Source organism: Triturus cristatus, chromosome 9 (genome assembly GCF_964204655.1).
Source record: "Triturus cristatus chromosome 9, aTriCri1.1, whole genome shotgun sequence".
NCBI classification, from domain to species: domain Eukaryota; kingdom Metazoa; phylum Chordata; class Amphibia; order Caudata; family Salamandridae; genus Triturus; species Triturus cristatus.
Genome location: NC_140592.1, coordinates 428348949 through 428369561, shown reverse-complemented (window position 1 = coordinate 428369561; position 20613 = coordinate 428348949). Strand labels below are relative to the sequence as shown.

General features: G+C 44.5%; 1 protein-coding gene and 1 long non-coding RNA gene across 5 annotated transcripts in view; one reads left to right on the top strand and one right to left on the bottom strand.

Moving 5' to 3' along the window:
* LOC146798094 (uncharacterized) overlaps positions 1-18190 on the bottom strand; it is a 526362-nt gene extending 508172 nt beyond the window's left edge. The window contains exons 1-2 of one of the 2 annotated variants that reach the window (XR_014968603.1): positions 18133-18190; positions 2145-2269 (exon numbers count right to left, since the gene is read on the bottom strand). This is a non-coding gene — a long non-coding RNA (uncharacterized LOC146798094). Of the gene's footprint in view, positions 1-2144; positions 2270-17602; positions 17722-18132 lie in introns of those variants that run through there. The other variant, XR_014968604.1, reaches the window with a different exon arrangement.
* Positions 1-20613, top strand: part of LOC146798093 (cytochrome P450 2G1-like) — a 488692-nt gene that overhangs the window by 428142 nt on the left and 39937 nt on the right. The gene's annotated exons all lie outside the window — the stretch shown is intronic.

The window sequence follows — 20613 nt, the reverse complement described above, 5'->3', positions numbered from 1 at the left end:
AGTTAACGAAAGAAGTCTACACATCCCTAAACATGTGTAGTCGATGGTTGAAGAAGTGCCTGGTCCACCTAGAAGGGAAAAAAAGAGAGTGTGCCTACAATCTGTCCCCAAACTAAACATTCTTTGTGCGGACAGCAGAAACTAAATGAGAGAGAGGATGCTGTAGGAGAGTATGCTTCACATGGGTACCCCCACTTTTTGCTGGTGTTTCGACCATAGTCTTGCTCTGGCCCTGCTAATCAGGACCACAGCCTAGCTGCTTCTGCTCTAAAATGGTTTGCATGTACATTAGGTACATATCTAATTGGATTCTGGAGTGCCTTATAAGCCCCTAGTATATGGTATACTATGTACCTAGGGCATAGGTACCTCAGAGGCCTACCAGGGGCTGAAGCATGTATTATGCCACCCCTGGGAAGCACTCCGAAATGCCACCACAGCTCTGCTACTGCAGCCTGGGTAAGGGTGTGCTTGCGCCCCTTACAGTGTTATAGGCTACCTATATCACTACCATTGCACACACATATAAAATCTATAAGTCACACCTATTGCAGGCCTTAACAATCCTGAAGGCAGAGTGCTTGGTTTTTATGTGAGAGGGTGCCCCTGCATGAGCAGAGCCCCTCTTCAGCATTCGGAGTATCTCCTCTGATGCTGTTTGTGGTTCAGCCTGACCATATACTCTTAAGTGAATTATAATCTTGCGGTAAATGCTAACTTTGGGATGGCTGCACGGAAATATGTCGTGTTTGGTGTCAAACGCTTTGGAATACTACCCCCCCACCAGTTCTGGCGGCGGGGGTAGCATTCCACCCTTCTAGTGGGAGAGACATGTTCACACTGGACTAACCCGGTAGGACTTTCTAGAGCCCTGGCATCACAAAATGGATGCCTCTGCTACAGACACGGGTCTGGCCTCCTGCTGCTGACCGAAACTCCAGCAAGGGTGGCCTGGACAATAGGTTTCCTGTCCCAGGGAGGTGTAACCACCTCCCCAGACAGGCAGATGTGTATTGAGGCAGGGCGGGAAATCTTGCGAGAAATGCGCAGGAAGAGGGAGCCCTGGGACGCCGCACTACAGGTAAGGCATTTTATCTTATTTTTTATCATAGTTTACCTTATTTTAAAATGAGGGAAGGCAGGAGGCGGGCGGCAGGCAGCTCTGCTTCGCCATGGCGTGTGCGTAGCGCTGCCTGCTATGCCTACTTCGTAAACCGCGAAGCAGGCAGTGCTACGTACACTCCGTGGGCGAAGCGGAGTACTACGCCCGGGGTTTGTCCTGACTCAATACTAAGTGTCCATAATCCTTAAATTTCCAATAGAAGCTAACGGGAACCCACGGTTGTGTTTACACACTGCACACGGCCCCCATGGGTCCCCTGTGTCACTACCTTGGGTGGTTCCTTGGGGTCCCAGGCCTTGTGTCTAGTTCAGTCGTGGTTCTTATACCACATTTTTGGTATATGGTTTGGTACGCCCCTAGGGCCCAAACATGTATTTGTGCTAATATTGATGATAACTAACTTGTAACCTAAGTACTTCGAACTCCAGTCTCATAAAGAGTCTAGAGGGGTGTGTTTGATCTTAAATACATATATTTTGAATACATACCTGGTGTGGTTGTCCTTTCATTTGATCATTCAAGAGATTATAGACTAGAAAAACAAGCTGCTTTCATTCCTTCAAGACTTAGCCTGAAGGCTTCTCTCCATAGCTACCACTAGGATAGCTTTCAATAAAGGTTTTCTTTAACCAATCACCATAAGGGGTTGTTTGGACTGATCCAAGGTGCCCACTAGAACTAGTGTACAGCAAATATCAGGCCAACTTCTCACAGATGCCTTGAACCAACTGTACAAAGTAGTGCTGTAGCTCTGCTGGCAGCAAAAGCACTTCAGTGAGGGCATTGGAGGAAAGCAAACTGCAAACCACAAATCTACAAACTGACCCTATACTACCTCACAGTTTAGGTTGCAAAGTGTACTGGTCTGCCTGAAAACAAATCTGCCTATAAACTGACCCTATGCTACTTAGGTTGAAAGAGTAGAGTATAGATCCAGATTCCCAGAAAGTATACCAAGTTGCTTTTTGTGGGCTTCCCAGGAGGTCCACGGACTTGGCATACCTTCTAGTCACCGACTTACCTTACTGACACCTCTTTTTTAATGGTCAACAGGCTTGCCTGCAGGGCCACGTGTTTGTTTATGTTCTTCTTTGGTCTGCCTCCAGCAAACCCCTTATTACAGTGTTCTTACATGTTCAGTTTCCACTATGTAAAGATAAAAACATATTTTAATATTAAGCACAGATATTCAACAGCTATACAACAGGTCTTCATCACAATCAATCAATGCGAGCCCACACACCATTAAAATAGCCAGTAACTCTCATAAAACCTACAAGACACCCTCACATCTCTCACAAACATCTACCCTGCTCAAACAGCCTTACAACACCAAAAATGCCCATGCACACATATAACTGTCTCTCGCCACTAAACAACCCAAAATGGAACACCTTAAACATTGTCACTACATACCCTAGAGAGCTGTATAAAGCTTCCTCATGACTCTCAAAACATTCCAGACAACCGTGCACCTTCACAATACACCATACACTTTTAAAATGCCAGTGGTCCCGACTCCTTAACAAGACACCACCACTCCTCAGGCATGCTCACAATACTCTTAAACAGCTGTACAATATTTTCCATACAATCTTATTATGTTCAATTACACACTCAAGAAACAAGGAATCCCCAAAGCTTCACACTAAGACTATCACAACACATCCAGACACCCTCACAAGAGTCCTAGTAGCTCTCACAGGCTCAAAAGCTCAACCAAATAGCCCTCATAAGGCAACACTCCAGATCCCCTAAAAACCCTGGCACTCAAAATGTATCAAAGACACTATTACCACTTCCCTGGACACCACCAGTGCTCCCTAGACACCCTCATAGCGTGCCCCGACAATCTTCTGATACCACTCTTGAACTCACAATGTGCCTGTACATCATCAAAGCACCCAGAGACCCTTAACATGCACCCAATCACCCTCAAAATATCCACAGGCACTCTACCAACACAACGAAAAATCCTCACATTTCTGCCAAACATTCAGTCTGCTCCAGCTCACAACATTCCACAGACTCTTACAATTCCCTCCAAACAGCAAAAATCACACCCATCAGCCAGGTATAAACATTCACACCACACACCCTAAATAGTTAAATAGCGCTACAATTGCCCTGAAGACACCTGGGGCCAGATGTAAGACCCTGCCAATTTGCGAGTTGTAAATTGCGTTGTTTTGCAACTTGAATTTGCAATGGGCTTGTTTTAAAAAAGAAAAATCAAACGTTACTGTTTCATTCTTTAAGAGTAGGCAGTGGTCCATTGGACCACTGCCTGCTCCTAAAAAATATTTCAATGCCAGTCACAAAGGGGAATGGGTCCCCTGGGGATCCCTTCCTGTTTGCGAGTGGGTTACCACCCATTTGAAATGGGTGGTAAACTGCAAGTGAAGATATTCTTTCATTGAAGTGTGAGTTGCTATTAGGAAGGGATGCCCTTGGTACACCCCTTCCTAATAGCGAGTCTCAAACTATATTTTGCGAGTCGGTAATATGTCACCAAGTCGCAAGATACGGTTTGTAAATAGGGCAGAACTAGTTTGCAGTCGCCAACGAGACGATTTCCCGTTAGTGAAACCAGAAAATGGTTGTACATCTGGCCCTACGATCTCAGGCACCTCCCTACACTCGATATGCAGTGTACTGCTTCCTCCTCAGAATCAAACTTGACACACAGCCACAGTTACCTATCCAACTGAGACTTATCCAGTGTTATCCTATGGATATTTGACCAGGTGGAACCACTCTGCACCCGGGCGCCTTGGGGTCCCTGGCTACTCATCCTGGGTGGTTCTGTGATTCCCCTGGGTGCTTCAATCCTTGTTTACTGGTCCTGTGTGGGTACTTACTTCACAACCAACAACTTTAGTATATGCTCTGCCCCCCCAGTTGGACCCAATGAGTTTTCTTATGCTACTTAAATATTTCTTAAGTATTTTTTTGTATGTAGTTAATATCTCCGGGTAAGAGATATACCAAGTTAGTGTCTAGTGTGCGTTAATAGATACAAATAATTTTTATACTCACCTGATATGGTCCTTTCTTGTGTGAAAAAGCTTATTGACAGACTTTAGTGGTAAATGCACCTACTTTACACCCTTCTGAAAAAGCCTTAGCTGCTCTCCACAACTACCCCTTGAGAGCTCTAGTTTTGAGGGACCTTAACACTATCACTAAGGGTAGCCTGGACTCAGGGCACAGTGCCTCACCATAGGTGGACACTATGGTGCCGATTACGATCCGGTAAAAAATTTCCCTGTGCGACTCGTATCCGGTCTTTTTACCGTACGAATCGTACAAGTGCCGTACGAACTGGCAATCACGATTCGCATGGTAAAAAGTCCATACGAACCGCATTGGGAATCATTCCCCACACGTCCTCGGGTCGGAAAATGTGTCCGACACGTCCTCGTACGATTTACCGTACAAATGTGAAAGGTGAAGTCCGACCGAGGAATCACGATCCATCCCGTGCGTCCGAGGTTACAACCGGATGGAAAAAACACCGTCCGCACCGAACTCCCATAGCAACCATGGTGACGTGCCCGCATATGCGCCGACCCCCCCCAGCCCCCGTACGTACGCGCCGACCCCCCCCCAGCCCCCGTACGTATGCGCCGACCCCCCCCCAGCCCCCGTACGTACGCGCCGACCCCCCCAGCCCCCGTACGTACGCGCCGACCCCCCCAGCCCCCGTACGTACGTGCCGAACCCCCCTGTATGTACACCCGTGTACGTGTCGAACCCCCCCGTGTACGTTCGAGTCGAACCCCCACCCGTGTATGTACGGTGCGTACCCCCCGTGTACGTTCGAGTCGAACCCCCACCCGTGTATGTATGGTGCGTACCCCCGTGTACGTTCGAGTCGAACCCCCCCCGTGTACGTTCGAGTCGAACCCCCCGTGTACGTTCGAGTCGAACCCCCACCCGTGTATGTACGGTGCGTACCCCCCGTGTACGTTTGAGTCGAACCCCCCGTGTACGTTCGAGTCGAACCCCCACCCGTGTACATTCGAGTCGAACCCCCCGTGTACGTTCGAGTCAAACCCCCCGTGTACGTTCGAGTCGTACCCCCACCCGTGTATGTACGGTGCGTACCCCCAGCACCGTACATACACGGGTGGGGGTTCGACTCGAACGTACACGGGTGGGGGTTCGACTCGAACGTACACGGGTGGGGGTTCGACTCGAACGTACACGGGGGGTTCGACACGTACACGGGTGTACATACAGGGGGGTTCGGCGCGTACGTACGGGGGCTGGGAGGGGGGTCGGCGCGTACGTACGGGGGCTGGGGGGGGTCGGCGCGTACGTACGGGGGCTGGGGGGGTCGGCGCGTACGTACGGGGGCTGGGGGGGGTCGGCGCGTACGTACGGGGGCTGGGGGGGTCGGCGCGTACGTACAGGGGCTGGGGGGGGGGTACAGTGCGTACCGGGCCACCTACTCTGGTCGATTCGCGCCGTACTTCGCTTTTCCGGCACTTTTTGGGTGCCGTGAAAATATTGCCGTCCAGACTGCTGTCGGTTCGAATCGTAATTCCTGGGTCGTGACACGCTGCCTAAAAGCGTACCGACGTCACGTCGCAGCATTCCCGGAGCACATTCGTATGTATATTTTCGTCGGTCGGTGGTTTTTACGATTCGTACGGAAATGGTGTTTCCGTGCGAATCGTAATTCCATGTTTGTAAAGTTTTACGACCGGGTACGAGTCGGACGGGGAAAACGCTCCGACCGACGGTTCGTACCCGGTTTTTACCGGATCGTAATCGGCACCTATATAGTGAGCCAGCCTCCTACACTTTGAACCAGAGAAGAGTGCAAATGAAGCCTATAGCTCTTGTATATCTATATGTGCAATATGAACTGCAACAGCCTGAGGACTCTTTCTTGTTCAAAAAGAAATGCTTACTTTGCCAAAGCCTCTCTATGATCTTTGAGTATAGCAGTGGAACAGAATTACTCGAGCTCCTTGATCGAGGCCTGAGTGCAGTGGGTTACCTACTTCTTCGGCTGTGTGACTGCTGCACCTCCACCCTCTGTAATGTTAGTGTAAAAAATAGAAGGCCTTAGTGAGAAAAGTTTAGCAAAGCACCCCCAAATAATGCATTTTAAGACTCCAGGAAAATTGCACTCTGAGAGTTATTTACCATAGCAGATAGAAAACATTTGTCTGTGGAAGACAGAAGAATGCAAGCAGCACCTTCCAAAGATCAATTCGGAACGAAAAGCAATATGGAAAATATGTATGTAACCTGCCAGAAAAGGGATTTTCGTCGACTCCTGCCAGACCTTTTCCATAAGTGTAAGTTAAAGAAGTGGGTACTCAGTGTATTTTTTTTTTTGCTAAGATGAAAACTGTTGAGCTCACATGCCTGCACTTACCATCACAGTTTACCCTGGCTCAGAACATTTTGCAAACACAGAGCTTGGCCTGAGTGTCCTTTGAACAAGTGTACAAGGGTTTCATCTGCTAAAATACCACCCCCCTCTAGTCCACTCGCATATGAGTGTAGACTGACATGGACCCAATGCACACAGAATAGATTCACAATTTCAAACAGCAGAGGGAACACAGCTGGCTTTCAAGACCTCGAGCATCCGTGAAAGTTACTTGGAGATGCACTGCAGGCATGGAGTTGAGGGGGCATCACCAGGCTCCACACTGCAAGGCTGGGAGATCTTTCATTCCCCTTCTGTCAACATAACTGCCAAGATGTCTGGGTCTATGTGTGATAGGCTGCTCCAGTCCATGCTTTTTGCCTACTAAGAGGGGACTTGCAGTCTTGTTTTATTTTGGAACAAACAAGACTACAAATCCCAGAATTCAAAAAACAAAACCTAGACTGGAGCAGCACATTATGCATGCACCTGGAAAAATTAGCAAAGCTGCTGTTCTGTTGTGTGCTTTTTGAAGATGGGAAAGCAGGGCCTGGGGACAGCAGTCTGTCAGCATGCACACAATGAGTAGCTCAGTTTGAGAGACATGTTGTGTTTGGAATTGCTCTGCATACTGGAGGGGCACCAATTACAGCACGCATTCGGCAAACACAAACTCATCAATAATTATTTAGTTAACAGTCTTCAAAAATAGATTTTTTTTGTACTAACATGCTGCAGAATTAGCCTTCACCATTTCCCCAGCAGCACATGTCTCTAGTTGTTTCTAGATCCACTGAAATTTTCATTCTGTTTAGAAAAAAAAAGATAGCCATAATTCAAATATTTGTTTAAATGTAATTTGCAGTTCCTTGGTAAATTGTTTGCTGCCAAGTATTGCCCGTGTTCCCTGTTTTTTTTGTGTGAAAGTTCCAAAGACCTAGCAGACCCCATTCTCATATTTTCAGCCCTGCATAGAGACTAAATGCTGCAAATGGCATTTAGAAATTATGAAACATCATTTGAGCTTGAAGAACAGCTGCTTTAGGGGCAGGTCATCTAGTACTAGCCCCACAAATCTAACAATGTATTAGCGCAGTGGTGATCTGCGCCTGCTGTTTTCAACATGACCCAACCCTGAAATTAACCCCAAACATGCTTATAATTCACTCAGACACATTAAAAACGTTCTTAGACATCACACATCCCTACACATAGTCATACAGTGCCACCCATGCGCTCTCATAATGCACTTTTATAACCTCAATGCCTCAGATAGCCTCTGTGCTACCATGCACGCCCTTCCAACTGGATGATAAGGAAACTTCAAACCTCCAGAGAACCCCATTTCACACACGTACTTTCAAAATCCCACTTTCAGAGACCCTATTATAAACACACCCAAAACCACCTCACAACTTTTTAAAGCACCTTCACAACGCAACCAAGGAAGTCTCAACATACACCCAGACACCTTTAAATTCACCTTCAGGTGGCATAAACACATACTTTATCCTTCTTGCTAGGGGTTAGATGCTGATGATGAAAAAATATGTCACAAAATATGGGGTATATTTATGTAGGTTTTGTGTCACCCTTGCGCCATGCGTAGCGCCAAACCTAAGTAGGATTTATCAAGCCATGCCAGACTACCATGCATGGCCCTGAGTGGCTTGATAAATCCAGAGTAATGCAACACTGCGTAAATCGCTGCATTACATTACTCTGCCCTGGGAAGGCGTTCCATGAGTGGAGTGTGGATGTTACCAAGCATCCACCCATGGATTCCGAAGTATTCCCATATTTACCAATACTGGTAGACCTGGGAATGCGTCAGGATGCTACGCCTTACCCGGTGAGGCACAACGAGGAGAAATATCTTTCTATGTGTGCTGCAGTAATACAAGAAATATGCCTCAGGGGATTGATTTTGTGCAGGAAGGTGTCCCTGCCTGCACAAAAACAATCCTGCTTTCAACGCTGGCACCGTTGCACCTTGGTGCAAGGGTGCCTGTGTTGCCACTGGGCACCACATTGTGCACCAGCATTGAGAAATGGCAGGCATGTGCCACATATCATGCCCTTTCCCTATCATGCAGTGCAGCAAGATGAATTGCTCCGCTGTGCGATTTCTGAGTAAATATGCTTCTAAGTTTATGTGTCCACTATCTGCAACAGCTGGTACAAAATAAGCGTTGGCACCCACTCAAAGGCCTACAGACACCCTCAGTAACCAAGACATACATATAATTTCTAATTCTCTATTTGGCAGAAAGGCAAATTAAGGTTGTGTGGTAGGCTGGGGACATCATTAGAAACTCACAACAAGCATTGTATTCATGTCACCAGAACTCATGTACGGAATTCAACTACAATCAACCATCACACTTCTTTAGGAAGCTATACATTTCCTCAGTCAATGAAACTACATGAAACATAAAAACGAAGCTTCCTGCACATAAATGCTTTTCCTTACTCTTAACATCTATTAGTATTGGTGATGGGAATTTAACTTAAACAAAATTAAGAAAGAAACTGCAGCTCCTGCTCTAATCTTGGTAAATAAGGGTGTGGGATTCTGGATGTCACAGCGATGTCTTGCATGTGTCATCTGGCATCTCTAGCTTCTCATTATGATGTAGGAATGTTCTAGTGGTTACCTAGGTTAAGGAATGTATTGGTTTGAAGGTGGTGGTTCTGGGACCAGGGACGGTTGGAGAGAAAACTGTTGGCTGATGAGCTGGCTGTAGGATTGGATTGGTCCTGTTGTTTTGGAATAAACCTGCACTTATCCTTTGGATCTCCTGTGTCAAAGCTTCTTATTTCATCCTAAGGAGGTTCCTACAAAGGGGTTTGTTGGTCTGAAGTTTAGAGAAAAGCAGAACAGCAAGCTACACAAATCATGTGATAGCAGTCCATTTCATACCAAAAGAGACCAACACATCCAGGGCACGAGTCGGGGGTAAACGCGGGTGGACGGCATCCACCCACTTATTTGACAGGGTGAACGCCGTCCACCTACCAAGAATTTGGGCCCCACTAAATAATGTGCTGAACTCGTCCCAGTGTAATTTCCAAACACCAGGACACTTTCAGCAGCGCCTGCACGTTGTCTGCTTTCCTTCTGGAACACGCAACAATGTGCAGGTGGGGACAGGATGGAGCTTTCTTATTGAAGACTCCTGCTGGGCCCATAACAAAGGCCGAATCTGAGGGGTCATCAGGCCTCCTTTTGTTTGAGTCTCTTGGCTGAGAGCAGCCAGAAGCCGCACACCTGATGTAAATGAAGCGGAGGGGAAACAAAGGCTTACACCTTGTTAGCATTTCACACTTATTTAAGAGAGGCAGCTTTTCTCTTTGTTCAGTCCCTGTTTAGGAGATATGCATGCATGCACTGTAAGAATATCAGATGTGTTGTTCTTTCCCAGTATTTACAACGAAAACATAGCATTTATATAGAGCTTACGTCCCCTGAGGAGGCGTTGAAATAATTCAAGTAGCACTATTTTTTCTTGTATAGCCCTACTCATTCCAATGCAGGGTGTCAGAGCACTTTACATCAACATGTGCATATTATGTGTACGATAAATTATATACGTTTGTAAATGAATGTACCAGAGAGTTACATAAAACTGCGGGATTGCAAGGTGTTGAAGTCACATATCATCTTCCATAGCTCACTGTGCTGTTATCCTCGCAATGCGCTTAAACGTACACATGATAGACCTGCTAAACATATATGTGAGGTCTTTAGACCTCATGCCACTTGTTATGATGCCACTTCCTGTAAAGTTATGACTCGTGATACCACTTTCTATATTGTCAATTCCTGTGATGTCATGTGTGATATCATGTGCTGTGAAGTCATGCACTGTGATGTAATGTGCAGTGAGGTTGTGCGCCAATGTTGCACGCCGTGATGTTGTGCAATGTGCTGTCACTTGCATACTGCCTAACTAGGTTATTTCCCACACTTCTTTTTAGGTCTTGCTGAGCCCAGCGCATGCGCTGGCTCGGAGAGACATTTTCTATGTGAGTTTTCAAAGTGCTGCTGGCTGGCCTAGCGCTTGCGTTCACGCGATCGTACACAGGCGCAGCCGGCCGCCAGCAGCACTTTGAAAACTGTACTTTAGCGTGTCATCGCGATCGCGATCACTTTCGCTTTCAGAGCGATCGCGATCACTTTCGCTTTTATGGCCACGGGGCGTTACTTTTACTGCTGCGCGGCCAATGCTTGTTTTTTCTTGTTTTCCTTATTTTTCTTGTGGCCCGAGACAACCTGACACATTTACAGCCATGTTTATTTCAGAGTGCATAGGAGAGGAAGGGGAAGCTTTCCCCAACAGCTGAGGTGAGCCATAAAAACTTATAAGAAACAGCATTTCGTATGGTACTGTTTAGGGGAAATCTCTCGGGGTGTACGAATATTTATAGACTTTAAGGTACAAGAGTGGTCGGGGACACGAGGGGATGACAACAAAAATGTGTGCATCTTTCTTAATCCTTGTTTAGTTTCTACACCCCATTCTGAGTTCTGCTTCTTTGCGTTGCATACATGTTTTGTTTCCTTCGGCTTTCCGTCCCTTGTTAGCTGTTGTTCGCAGCATGTCAGGTGGTGTTTTATCAGTTGTACATGTGAGTGTGCTTGTGTAGAGCGGTTTCAAAACTCTTAGCCCACCCATGGGGAGGGTGGTTGGGTTTGCAGTGGTTTTACTATGGTTGTCAACTGGTTCTTTGCCCACCTCCTTTCTACCCGTGGTGCCTTCCTGCCTCCCATGGATGCTTTATTGCTGCTTCTTCTTGTTTAAACGACTGACAGAAATGTTTTGAAGGTTCCACGTTTGTTGGCATTTGCAAGTTGGAAAAAAAAACAGCACTCGTCCATTGCTGCATTCAAAATGATTTTAATTATTGTAATGTATTTGCTGACGTTTGCCTGCAGCCTGCATGCTAATTAGTTGATTCCCCGCCTCAACACCCCTTTCGCTGTCTCTACATTGCTTGAATGTAATTAGACACTCTCATTTTGAGGGAATTCTAAAGATGCAATAGTCCGTTTTTTAGGTCTCGCTGAGCCCAGCGCATGCGCTGGCTCGAAGAGACATTTTATATGTGGGCTCCAAAAAGTGCTACCAGGCCAGCCTAAAGCTACAGTGCATGTGCGCGGGCGCGCGCGCGCGGCGCTTACTTTCACTTTCGCGATCACTTTCACTTTCACGGCCGCCTCGCTCCTCGCGCTCTTTGCTCTTGCCATGAAGCTTCCGTGACACAATCGCTCCGCGCGCTCTTTGCTCTTGCCATGAAGCTTCCGTGACACAATCGCTCCTCGCGCTCTTTGTTCTTGCCATGAAGCTTCCGTGACACAATCGCCCCTCGCTCTTGCCATGAAGCTTCCGTGACACAAGTTTTTTTTTTTTTTTTTTTTACAAGAAGCTGCCTGTATTTGGGGGTTATGAATATGCAATGACTGTCATTAGTATTGAAGCGCGGGAGCAGGGCCTGACATCCCCCGCCACTTCTCGCTGCTGCAGAATCGTCTAATGAATTGTCTCTGCTCTTTTCACTCGAGCGCACAGGCCCCCTTTTCTTCTGTTGTAGCTCCCCCCGGTTCCAAGGGGAGTTGCCCGGTTTGAGAACACTATTGACGGCAGAAATTAATTGCCAAGCACCACTCTTGATTTTGTTAAACAATGTTTGAGACACTGTTTAAATTGTCAAAGCAGTGACGCATTATAAACTCTGCATGAGGTTGAAATCTTTACGAAGCACATAACCTGCTACAGATATATGTTGGATGAGAAGCCCCGCGAACCTGACGGCCGACTGGTCTGTTCTATTATCCGCTTCAATAGAACAAACAGCGCTTCGAGAAAAGTCCCCAAAATGAACAGGGCTGCGGCACAAAGCTCTTCCATAAAAAGCTCACCATTCCCCCCTTCTTTCCGCACGAATCCTGGGCTTCGGATAAATATTTTACAGCTCAGGCTGATAAGGATGTGTTTTCAAGCGCTGATTAAGATATCCGGGCTGCGGTGATTTGTAATATATGAGACGGTGCAAAAGAACAGGGCTTTTCCCTCTCTCCCTGGGAAACAAATGGAACGCACCTTATGACATATTTTCTTCAGTGGGGGCTGGCATGCTATAAATTGATTACCGTGCCTCGAAATATTAATAATGTTGTAGTGAAAGATGTGCAGACATAGCCAGGAACGAAGAAAGCAATCCGCCATCAAAGAACAACACTGCACACACAAACAAGCATTGAGATCCAGAAACTGTTACCAACACAAAGATACACATAATCATGGCCTCCCTAAATTTGTCTCACACATACACACACTCACAGACCCGGCAGCTCGCATGCACACGCATGGGCGCGCTCTTACACACACACACACACACACAAACACACACACTCCCCACACCAACACATTTCTACGGATACACAAACAGGCACATTCACAGACAGACAGGCATCCTTCACCCACACGCTCACAGACACCTACACAGGGATACAGAAACATAAGCACATTTACAGATTCGCACATCACACAGACACACTTTCACACGCATAGGCAAACACACCAAATGAAGGCAAGTCTGGCTAGAGCGGCAATAGTGCCATACATCAAACATTTGTTACCTTTTGTGGCCTCGGTGATTGCACATGACTAAGAACAAGTCAGTGAGAACATCAGAAGAATGATGAAACCAATCTAGGCCTTTGCAAAGCGCATCAATCATCCCACGCAGCCAGCAATATTGTTAGTTCAAGTTAAGACTTGTTCGCCCATGTAATGGGCAGCCGCCCGCCCTCCACCTTCCCATCACTCTCCCCCGAACAAGTCTGCGCCAAGCCTAGCCTGGGAAATGTTTTTATTATTATCTTTATTGGGACCAATGCGAGCCAATAAAATACAGGCTACTGAATAATTCAGAAACTTCCCTCAATTTGCATTCTTGCTGTACCAGGCTGCCAGCGCGCAGCACATGGCTTCAGAATTATGTATTTTTGCAACAAAAAAATGTGTAGGAAATAGAGATACCCAATGCACAAATGTTCACTGGTACCTGGAATTACCATAGAATTGTTTTCACTAGATAGACACTGTACTTTACATCGAATAATAATCAGAAGGAAAAAGCATTTTAACTTTTTATTTTATTTCCACTGTATACAATTGAGCGTGACTAATTTGAAAATATTGTTTTCAGCGTGCCAATCTTCCATATTACCAATAAACTTGAAGTGTCACTCTTTTTTTGTTACGGTGTCGTTATATAGGTAGCTTGATATACGAGTATTTTCTCAAAGTGCTGAGACCCAGAAACAGGGCAAATAGAGCTAGAGTTGTGTGCAACGAAACCAGGGTTGGGGAAATATTATGAAACAAAATGTACATCTTTTAACTTTGATCTATCAAGACAAGAGTTTGAAGGTGAAGCTGAAAACTGGGCTAAATTGCGATGAACATATCTACTTAATATTCAAAATGCAATTTTTTTTTTCCATTTATAGATTTTTTTAAGCTTAACTCTTTACTGTCACACTTCTAGCAAGTGATGGACATTGAGGTGCAACATAATCAAGCTTTCCCTAATCTGCGTTCCTTCACAAAGATGTAGGTGACATTCAGTCAGGCAAAATCTATAAACACATAAACATACACAAAGCCTCTAGTCTCACTGTTACATCTCGTTTCTGAGAAGTGCAGTACTTTCTAATTAACAGTATTAACTCTCCCTCTCAAAATAAACAAGCATTTGCAATGCAATAGGTCTAGAATTTATACGAGTTTGAGCTATTGACATTGCAAATAACAATGCCTTTTATTTTTGTTTTCGTTATTAAAACATAAATATGAAAACAAAACTAAAAGCCATTGTCATTGACAATGGCAATACCTCAAACACACGTAAATGCGAGACCTATTGCATTGCAAATGCTTGTCACATTGGCTGCCATTTCATCTAATGTTCGCCATCTGAATGGCAAACATACGAAGGAACCCCCTGGTGTCCAGTAGGCGCGTCTCACCACTTATACCGTGTAAGCAGCCATGGTTACCATTAGTAAACTCTAGTCATTTAATCAGTAAAGTCGGATATAGCCTGTTAACAGCATTTGCCTAATTGGAAATATTAAAAACGGTTTGAGGAAATGGTGCAGTTTAGCGAATAGGCCATTATTTAATGCTATACTTTATGTTTAACGTTTTCCCTTTTCGTCTTTGTTCTGAGCTTTCACCTGTCTGGGACGCACAAAGCCAGCTTCTCGCACCAAAATATACTCTTGCGCATTGTGCCCTGTTACATTCAACAAGATACATTTGCTGATTTGAAAGATTTATGGGAAGCAGTTTTTTTTAATCAATATGCCAAACATAACATGGCTAAAATACATATTGCGAGACCGATTGGCTTTGCCAATGATTGTTAGTCTATTTCTAAGCACCAACAATTTTTTCATCTTCCAAACAGACTGGGGAGTTTGTGATTTGCCCAAAATTGCTAAATATTTCTAGCGCAGTATAAAGGTTAAATTTGCAAAACAGCCTAGGCTTTACTGAACAATGCTTGTCCATTTTATATTAAAAAAAATTAAATGGTAACATTATTTGTATAGTAAAATAACACAGTGTCTGTGTATTTACTGTCTAATTCAAAAAATCTGATTTACCTTGCTACTGAGTCCCGCCAGTTTTGCTGCACCTATTGGATCCATCCATGGTCAATAAATGATACCTTTAATTTAACATGTATTCATCAAAGGTTTTAAAGATGTTAAAGGACCCTCCTAGTGTTAAATGTATAAGCTGTCATTTCTGAATTTCAGTCTTCACTTGTTCGACTTTTAATGTGAATGTGAATGAGGATTCCTCCACTGGGTGCAATATTCCCAAATCAATCCGAACTTTGTTCTCCACGAAAAAGCAACTTACTAGAGTTGCATTTGGCCTAAAAAAGATATACCCTCTGCGATATATCTAAGGTTCAGAAGCTTGTGATGTGAAATTTATTGGTAGCTTGTTGGTCTGTACTCTTTTGGTTGCATACCATCAATGCTATTTTCATATAATACAAACTCCTTCTACTGAAGCACATTTGCTCATTTCTCCAGATAAACAGCCTGTAATACCTTAAAGTCTTCAACAACTAAGCCAGTTTCCTAAAGTTCTCATTTTTAGGTCGAGCCTGGGCAGCGCATGCTCTGCTCTGTGGCATGCTGTATTGTTGTATGGAATAGAAGCCCTGCCCACTCACTGCCCATATTTGTCATTGGCTTGTGTCATTCTCCTTCATAAATGCTGGCTTCTGATTCGTTAATAGGCTTGTTAGTCCCCCCTTATTACCGCCTTGTCTTCATTTTTAACCTCCCCTGAGGACTGGCCCGTTTACTTCGGTTGTTACACGGTACATCTTTTTTCGTCTGTAAGCACTATTTTCTTTAATGTGTTTCTTCTACTGGAGGCACGACATGCCTTCCTGCAACCTTCAGCACACCATGCATGCTTTCACTTTCCGAGCAGCTAGGACAATGGTGGCCGCTTCTTTGAATAGATCTCGCATTTACAAGAGTTTGAGCTATTGGCATTGTAAATGACACTGCCTTTTATTTATGTGTTAATTCGCAAAAACGATAAATAAAAGGCATTGTCATTTACAATGTCAATAGCTTAAACTCTTGCCAATGCGAGAACTATTGCATTGCAAATGCTTGTTTTAGGACTTGTGCCCTGGACACATCTGCAAAAAGTAGAATACCAAAGAGTGCATAAGCAGTGAATTCAAACTCGGGGCTCCAATGACTGGACTGAAGATCTGGTGATAAAAATTTCACAAATGTTATTATTTAGATATTCAAAAAGTTAAGCACATCACGTTTACCTATCATGAACAGCCATGGTGTAATAAGGTGAAATTAATGGAAGTAGACGAGGTGTAGCATAGGATGAATGCTTTATTGTTCAGATGATAAGTATCATGGGGAGGCCCCACCAGGAGCAGCTCACTTGCTGCTCAGCCCGTCCTCAACTGATTCTCCCACTCAGGCATTCCACACTGCATTCTAACCATGCACCAACATTCCACTCTGGCTGAGCAGCAAGACCTACAATACTAGTCTACTACATCACCTTCCCCCTTTTAACAGAAACAAAAGAATTTTGTAAATACAGTACAATATGAATCAACATAGGGGTAAAATTGTTAATGATGCATCTAAATGAAAAAAAAAAAAACATGCAATAATTCATACAAGAAAATACATTGCATTAATTAAGAGCAAACACATAGCATGCCTCATCCCCATTAACGGAGCAAATGAAGGATAGAAGTAGCAAATGGCAGAAAAAAGCAAGGAAAGATCAAGCAATTCATAAGAATATAAGGAAAGACTGTGAAGAAAAATATATTAAGAAGGGTGAAAACAGCACCCCGTTGAACTATAAAATAAGTCCAACGTGACAGAAAAAGGTGTGGAAACATGAACCAGAACCAACCAAAAGAAGAAGTGAAAACCACACACTGCCACAAAATTAAAGAAGCCGTAGATTCTACACACAGTGGATGAATAAATCCAGTAAAGTAGAGAAGTAGAAACACAGCCGGTGATATCTGCACGTACAAGTGAGTATCACAAACCCAATAAGCTTACAAAATGTATTCCTGCAAGTGACCTATCCACGCAAAACTGGAAATCACCGAATACTTGACTAAATGGCAACCCCTTAACCAAACATGCAAAGATAACACTATGAGCGATACACAATAATAGGTGAGAAATCCACGTACCGGTGGAGAACCTTTGATTTGTCACTGTACAATAAAGCATTCATCCTATGCTACACCTCGTCTACTTCCATTAATTTCACCTTATTACATCTGGCGACGATCCGGAAGAACCTGCCTGTGCTGCCTTAATTGACGGAAACTGAAAACTGGAATTATCTAAGGTAAAGCACCTATTTTGAGACGGAAATCTACAGTCTTAAAAGCCTGACACCAGGGGGCCCCACCAGTGACCAACATCGGTCGCCCGCTCAAATGTGTCAGGACTCGTGATTCTTCCTGCAACCATCCCTCACCTGCAGTGTGCCAGTTTGCCAGTTCCTGGGTTGTCATTCACTCCTCCGTCAAGCCAAGGTCAAGTGAGAGCTGTCTGAGGAGAATTCAGCACATTTTGAAAACCGGAGCGCTAGGAGAGTTCAACTGGTACAGAGTGAACTGGCAGGAATGAGAACAATCTCTGCGTTTAGACAGGTCTGAGGGCATTGTATTTGATTTGTCACTGTACAGGAGTGAATAGATGGATGCTGCCACCTACTGGATTTAAAAAGAACTTTAATTCGCCTGAAAGTGTGTCTCCGTACTTCTTTTTACAAGTACTGTTTGATCGATCCGAGGAGTGAAACTGACTAATTTAAGTGGCTGTGGTTAACGACCCGGGTGAGCAGTTCGACTACGTATGCTGTTTGGACATTTTTGGAGTCATTGTTCGTGAGTACTTTGGTCAGCTGTGCTATTTTTATTCATCGCTGTGGAGCACCCTAGGGCTGTTAAACCGCCACCTCTGTTTGAATTTACCACGAGCTATGCTCCGTGCGCTCGAGCTCACCTGCGTCTCCTCGCGGGGCGTTTCTTCTTCCTTGATGGTCAGAGCTGCTCCTGGACGCCTGTGTGCACTGACACACCGTGAGCCATCCGGGGCAGCGTCAAGAAGCGTGCCGCCATATTGTATTTTCACCGGAGCTCTGCATTTCTGCTATGCTTTCTTTCAATGTTCATCCTGTAGTGCTGCTGTTGCCAACCACGATTGTTTTCCGTTTTGGGGGACAATAAAGTTTTATTTCAGTGCAGCAATAGGACATTGTACTCGGGTTTTTCAAAGACCTACCAACCAATGCTCTGGTGAGTTTCGTTTTTTATGCCAAGACCTATTTGTGTCACAGCATGGAGGTGAAGCGTGTTATAAATCACATAGGATATCCAGTGACAATTTCAGGATGCAGACAGTCTGGCTTATTTTCTGCAAGCAACTACATACATCTGTAGCAATGTTATGCACCCTCAGAAGAACGCCTAATTCGTACTTCTGTGGTGAATTAATCTTCATGATTACATTGATGTATTGTTCATCGGCTAATCTCTAAAGGAAAATGTTATTTTTTCTACTGGGGTTGTTATAATCGGTAGTTCTCAGGCCGATCTAAAAAGTTAATTCAACCATCCATTCATTCATGTGACATATTTATTTTATTTAAAAAAAAAAAAAGGAATAGAGGTTATTTATTTTAAAATTGCTGTATATTTTCCATTTCGCATGGACTAGGGTTTCGTACAGATATTGATCTGTTACATGTCTCCTGAAGGAGAATTTTTATTAAGTTAGGTATATGAGTGAATAACCTGCGGTCCGTAACAAAATGTTTCATTATTTGAGGTATGCATTACCAACAAAGTTTGTTGGTTCACAATGTGTAATTTATTTTCACTTGGGTGATTTATCTGTTACAAGTTCCAGATGGGAATGTTCATTAGTTTAGGTTTATATTTAGCCTACTACAGTCAGTAACAGAATTTCATGGTACGCATACATTGCCCGTGTCGTTTCACTTGTACGTGGATACGTCACATACGTTTTTACGGTATAGAATTTTACTCATCCGCACAGAAATAATTTTCATTATTGAAGTATGCACTTTTTCATAGTTAATTAATCTGTTACAAGTTTCCTAATGGGAATTTTCATTAGTTTAGTACAGCTAGCCTGCTAAATTCAGTCAGTAACAAGATTTTCATTGTACGCATGCATTGCCCGTATCCTATCCTCGTCGCCAGATGTAATAAGGTGAAACTAATGGAAGTAGACGAGGTGTAGCATAGGATGAATGCTTTATTGTTCAGATGATAAGTATCATGGGGAGGCCCCACCAGGAGCAGCTCACTTGCTGCTCAGCCCGTCCTCAACTGATTCTCCCACTCAGGCATTCCACACTGCATTCTAACCATGCACCAACATTCCACTCTGGCTGAGCAGCAAGACCTACAATACTAGTCTACTACACACGGGATCCGGACTAGATTTTGTTTTCACACTCACTGCAAACTGCAGCCCCTCTGTGGTTTTCAGATTACGTGAGGGGGGTCTAACTGAGGTCATGATGAAGGGGTCATTGCTGGCTTGGAGGCACGTGCTGCACTGTTACTGGGGCTTACATCAGCCTGCGGCAGATTTTACTAATAAGTTATGTGTCCTCTGGTGCTACTGGTGACTGCAAGAAACACAAAAGTAAAACGCATATCTAACATAGATATCGACTTTATGGAGATGATTATCTGTGCACACTCAGTCATTTTTTACCCACTTTCATTTGGTAAAGTAATTCGCATTACAAATGCATGATTTACAGTTTGGCGGCATCATGAATTAGCAATACCTGTTACAAACTATGAAAGGGCATTTCCCAGCGTTTGTCAGCTAGCATCGTGACATGCATGCATGGGACTCTCAGGAGAGCCACACATTTTAAAGAATTATATGGCATGAAAAAGAAAGTTTCTTGCAAGCATTAGCAGCTCAGAAAATGACAAACTCTAAGAACACATTTGAAGCCGTGTTTACACGCTCTTTCCAGTTCGATTAGATTAATATGTAAAGTTTTTTGCTTACAGCTTTGCTGGAGGGAAATACGGCTGCTGCTCTCACAGATCGCTATATGAAGGTGTGAGTGGGTGGAGTTAGGGGTGGGGAATGAGCAGAGAACAGTAGAGATTTACGTAACATGATTTGCCCATACAAATAAATTTTTTCTGATAAACTAAGCGTTCTTTCTAACACCTTTCATTTCCAGCACCCAGTCACTGCACTCCTAACTGTATGCCCGAGCCTTTGGTGCACCCTTCCTTCACCTCACAATAGAGCATGCTGTTGTCTCTACCCTAGCTCCCCACCCCTACCTGTCTCTACACATTCCTCCGTCTGCAGGGCCGGCTTTAGCGCTGGTGGCGCCCAGTGCGACAATGTTGGTTGGCGCCCCCCCCCCAATGATCACCTCCACCACGGGTATCTCTCACTAGCACCCTTTAACAGTGACCA